We start from the raw sequence: 5818 nt of genomic DNA, 5'->3' as shown, positions 1-5818 counted from the left end.
GGTGAGTTTTGCTTCCGGTCCTACCCTATAAGTTCAGAAAGAAGGGGGAAAGGAGAAAGAAATTATGCAAATTATGATCACTGGCAGTTCAGATATCATTACAGGTGCGGATCCAGAGTGGGACCTTGACGGAGTGCAAATTTGACCGAACAAAATGACGAGATGACGCAAGATGGACGTCATCTTGTCTTTAAAACCCATTATGAGTTTTGCATCCGGTCCTACCCTATTTAGACAGAAGAGGGAAAGAGAAAGAAAGTGTGATCAATAGTAGTTTTGTTAAGATTTATGTATAAACACTCATGACTTATGACTCACTGAACATGGTGAAGGTTGCAATAAGTTTGATTATTTTTTTATGTTTATCTAGTCTTTTTTTAACTTTCATATTATTGCAATGAATGAAAAAAATATCTTACAGTGAAAATTCAGATGTGCAAAAAAGGTTATTTTTTAACTTTAAGATATCTTTACAAATAGAATCAATCAAACTGTTGTTTTGAGTGTTTCATTCAGCGTCTCGCCGGAAATTCTCCTGACAGGTTTGTCTTCAACTAATCATCTGAGAACATCACTGGGAAATTTTCTCAATCCTGAAAGGCTCCTTGATACACGAGGCGCATCGTGGGAATATCAGTAGGCCTATTTTATTCCTTTCTCTCAGATCTAACAGAAGTTAAATGACTGAAGATACCACAAATTCAGACATGATAAATTGAAGTCAAATCATTGTCGTTCGAATCTTTTGAAGAATTCGAATCACGTAGGCCCACTGGGTTCACTCAACCTCGTTGCCTGGATGTGTGGAATGCCCGAGACTGAATTCCCTTTAACATCTTGTCTGAATCTAGAAATGCCTTAAAACCGTTATATTCGCATTGGCAGCGACACCGGGGGTTGCCCCCCCCCCTTGATTTTCAAATGTTGTACACATCCTCTTGCAGGGAGGCGTAAACCCCCCCCCCCCCCGATGAACCAAAAATCCCACGATCGCCGCCTATAGTTATACGCGGTCCCAGGCGTATTGATGACTTAAATCACTCTTAGAAGACAAGCCTACCATACTTCACTTTTGTCTCAATGCTCGAGAACTAAATTCGGCTTTCGATTTCCGCTCATCAGCCTACTTATCACTCAGAAGACGAAGCACTCGATGTCAGTATCGTCATCGACCTCAAAGTTAAATTTATTATTTCCATTGATCAAGGATGGGGAAATGTTTGTTTTTGTTGTTGAAATATTTAGAAACTGATTCAATGAATTCATTTTTATTTCTGTTCGCTGCGTTGTTACTATTATTTGGTATCCCTATTCATTGATTATCCTGAACAAATTTTTTTAAGAAAAAATATTTTGTTTAATATTCTTTACTCTCCATGTCAGACGAACTATATAATTAAATCATGGATGAGCTGGGAGCAAGTATGTCATTCGTCATAATTACTAACCTAGTCAGAAAAATGGCTAGTTTCTGGTCAAATATTAACAGAAAATTGTAAAAGTGTTTAAACTAATTGCGTCCAGCTCAGACCCTTTCATCTATGCTTATTATGTATTATAGACTTTTTAACTAATATGTTTCTACTGTGTATTATGGTAATGTTTATGCTATATTTTGAATATTAGAAAACACATGAAGTCTCTGAATGACAAAAAAAAACTTTACTTAGATATGAACGGATTATGTTTTTTTTTCAATTTAGCAGCATAACCCTATGTTGTCACGACTCATTCGATAAAATAATAATCATTCCACGTAAATCAGTATAGTTATTTAGCATCTAGTTTTAATTGAATACATTGTTCACGTTAAATTCAAGCAAAACGTTGAAATGCTAAAATTAATACACAAAGAATAATTAAACTATAGATGAATGATGATGGAATACATAATAAAGAAAATGTGAAAGTACAATAATTTGGCTTTCGGCATTGGTGTTGTGTACTGGGATGCATATTCATTTTTCCATAGAGATGTTAAGATTCGTTCGCTATAGATCATGCACTTTGTGGAAGCACCGGCATAGGAAGACGCGTATAGGAAGGATGCCCAATCAAATAAAACGATACATCGAAGCAGACAGGTCCAGCGCTAGCAAGCTATAACACTTAATTTCATTATTTGCTGTTCAATTTTGCAACCGCCAGTCGCCAATCCTTCCGCTTCGCAAACAGGGATCGAAAATACTCACGCCGGGTTTTTCATTCTCTCTCTCTCTCCTTCTCGTTTCCCATTAGCGCAACCAGCTAACGAGAGAGGAAAATCTCAATGTTGACTGTGACGTATGACTGTATTGCCTTAAGCCCAGCGCATACTATGCGATCCGATACGAAGCATTTTTTTTTAAATCACATTTTGTATTAAATATGAAAGTTCCAAGAGTGAAAGTTCGGCATAATGCTAGGAATAATAAAATTATAATTTTGCATTTCGGCAATCCCTACTGTCGAACAAAGTCCAAATCGGCTTCAAGTCGCAGCCGATTATGACGTCATTGCGATTCCGAATTTAATTTACTTGTATTCCTACAGGGAGGCTCGAACTAGACTGAATTATTATTTCAGTGGTACTTCTACTATTCTTATATCTCATCGCTAATATTTTATTGCTTGAAATGTTCATATCATTTTTTTTATGATTCCTTTGAAAATCGGATCGCAACGAATCGCATCGTGTGCGCTATAGGCTTTAGTCACACCGGCAAAATCCGACTCCAGACCGACCAAATCTATTACGTTATATCCAATGACATACCATCGGTCGGTTTGGAGGCGGTTTCGTCGGTGTGACTGCAGCACATGATTTTTTTTTATTATTTCTTTTACACCAGAGTACATGGAGAAGATTGGCTTTCGTTCCGATTAACCCCGCAAGAACGGACAAACGACCTAATGCAAATTTTCTCGGCAACAATAATCTGAATTTTAAGTCGAGATTTTTTTTTTTTCTGATTCATCTTAGACTTGTGGCAAAAAGAAGCTGCTGAAAACTGCTTATCTAATACAAGAGAGCCAATGGAGTAAATTAGAAAGTCAAAAGGTGCCTAAGCTTTCGATCCTAGCAGAATCTTCGTCGGAGGCAAAATGACCTTAGACTTTTAAGCTTATATCTGATGACTAATGGAAAACAAATATTAAGAGGATAATGCACACAAGAGTGATTTTCTAAGTTCATTCGTGTCGTCAGTCTTCAAGACTGTCGCCAACAATATCAATGCATTAGTTATCAACCGAGATCGGGTTGTTGAACTAGGCACTTAAAGGAATTCTTAATCTTAAAATAGACGAAAAAAATTGGTATTCGTGAAAAGGCAGATAGCAAGAATAATCTTGATATACAACTCTTAGAAATGTTGGGCAACATACTGTCCACACAACAGTGGTTAAAACTTTATCCAATTCTGGGTAGTTTTAAACCAATAGGCCCCAATGTGTGCTTTGGGTAAAAAGTACACAGTATTGGTTGAAAATTACCCAGAGTTGGATTAATTTTTTAATCAATTGTTGTGAGGACAGTATGTTGTCTAACATGTTAAGAGTGTAGGTCTACATGCAAATCAGAAGTAGGAGCGATATACCGGTAGTAGTTGAAGACGTTTGATAGACGGATTTTAAAGGGGTTTTTTAATCATTATTTTGTATCCCTATGTCACCGTTGCTCTCTATCAAGCATAAGTGATTTATGTTTTTTTTTTCATATTCACGTGACTTCACAGCAATGATGGTGTAAGGGGGCAGCGTCACAGCGTGGGTTGGGGGTAGGGGCAGAGGCAACCGTTTGTGGATTTGGACGGGTATGAGAGCAAGGGTGTATTTGTAACAAAAAAATGGAAGAAACTGAATGAATAAATTAGATGAGAAAATAAGAGAAAACTTTAAAAGAACTGAATATTTTGAAATGAATGGAAGGGGAAAAAGGTATGTGTGTGAGGGTGTGTGTGAGAGAGAGAATGAGAGAGAGAGAGAAGAAACAAGGAGGAAAGAGAGAGGGGGAAAGTGGGAAGAGAATCAGACACTGGGTAAGAAACAGTCTGAATTAACGAGAGATGGAGAGAGAGTGAAGAGTTGGAAGAGAGAAAAGGTGAAGGGGAGGACAAGAGAGAGCAGGAGGAGGAAAAGAGAGAGGAGGGTAGACAGATAGAAAAGATAATATATATAACAGAGGGGGAGAGAGAGTGGGGAGGAAATGGAAGATAAAGAATAGGATGTTAAATAACGAGATGAAATCCGGATGTAGATGGAAGCAGTGAGTAGGTGAGCAAACCCAGCTCGCGAGGAGAGAAAACAAATAAAGCGTGCTTGAGAGAAACCTGCGTCAAGCAGATGAAATAGGTTGAATCGGGGCAAGAGGAAATAGAAAACGCCACTATGCAATTCGTCCCAGCCCTCGCCTTCAATCGTGTGTAATGGGTGCAGACAGGCAGCATCTCATTTGCATAGATGAGGCGTTGGGTGGTTGGGACGATCGGATGTTCTTCGGGATGCAGTGCGCGGGGAGAGATGGTGTCCTCCGATTTCTAAAGGAGGAGATGAAATACGACTCAATCAAAGATTCGCAAGGTGGCCTCGAGGTCAAGAGCGTCACTTTAAAGAGGCGTATCTGGGTCAATTTGAAATGGTGGATTTGGTGAATGTATACGTTTGTTGAAGTGAAATGCAAATATGTAGGTAAGGGAAAGAAAAAATTAGAAAGAAAGGAAGATAGACAGTAAGAAGGAATGAAGGGAGAAAGAAAGAACAAGAAAGAAATAGAGTAAGGAAGGATGAATGTAAGAAAGAAAGAAAGAAAGAATGGAAGGAAGAAAGCAAGAAAGAATGGAAGGAATGAAGGAAGGAAGAAAGAAAGAAAGAAAGAAAGAAAGAAAGAAAGAAAGAAAGAAAGAAAGAAAGAAAGAAAGAAAGAAAGAAAGAAAGAAAGAAAGAAAGAAAGAAAGAAAGAAAGAAAGAAAGAAAGAAAGAAAGAAAGAAAGAAAGAAAAGGAAGGAAATTAACTATAAAAAAAAGAAAGAAAGAAAAGTAGAAAAAAAAAGAAAATTACACCAAAAAAAAAATAATGTTTGAATTAAATGACCTAATAAATCTAAAAATTGCACGGGAAATGGTGAAATAAAGAGAGATTGACAAAAGATTATGTTCAAAGGGGAAGAAATGAAGGAAGGGAGGGTGAAAGAGACAAAAAGAGGTCCAACAAGCAAAATATTACCGGACAACAAGATTTTACTGAATAAGATATAAATTAGCAATTTTAGATTTGCTGCAACTTTCGCTTCTGCACGTACACCCAACATTCATCAAGGTCTCCTCCATTCGAATTAGAATTTGTCTGAGTAATACGTCAGTGAAAAATATCTTTTAAAAATGACATTAAAACACAATAGATGACTGTTAAAGAGATCAGGGGAAATAAGTCTTGATTAAAAAAAAAATAAGTGCACACAAAGTTTCCAAGAATGTGTATAGCATATTTGATTTCATCCATTTGAATATACGATAAGAGACCAGTGTTGATCAAATGTCTTGCTCGCGGTCAATGCCGTGGGCAAGTGCCGTGGCCGGGGATCGAACCCCGGACATTCAAATATCTATTTAGGCGCCTTTCGACCACTTGGCCACGGCGCCTCCATCTTCATCATCCTGGCATTCTGAGATAACTAACCGTTGAAAGTCATGATCGTGTGATTTACTGGCGACACAGTAATGTCAAGTTAAGAATCCTTTGCTATCAAACACACATAACCGGGAATGGCGTGTTCATCGGACATGATGCTGGTTATTTTCAGTTATAAAGTGTTTCAGAAATACGGCCGTGGCAATAGAG

This window comes from Lytechinus pictus, chromosome 14 (assembly GCF_037042905.1).
Source record: "Lytechinus pictus isolate F3 Inbred chromosome 14, Lp3.0, whole genome shotgun sequence".
In the NCBI taxonomy this organism is placed as follows: domain Eukaryota; kingdom Metazoa; phylum Echinodermata; class Echinoidea; order Temnopleuroida; family Toxopneustidae; genus Lytechinus; species Lytechinus pictus.
Note: the sequence above shows the minus strand (reverse complement) of the source record.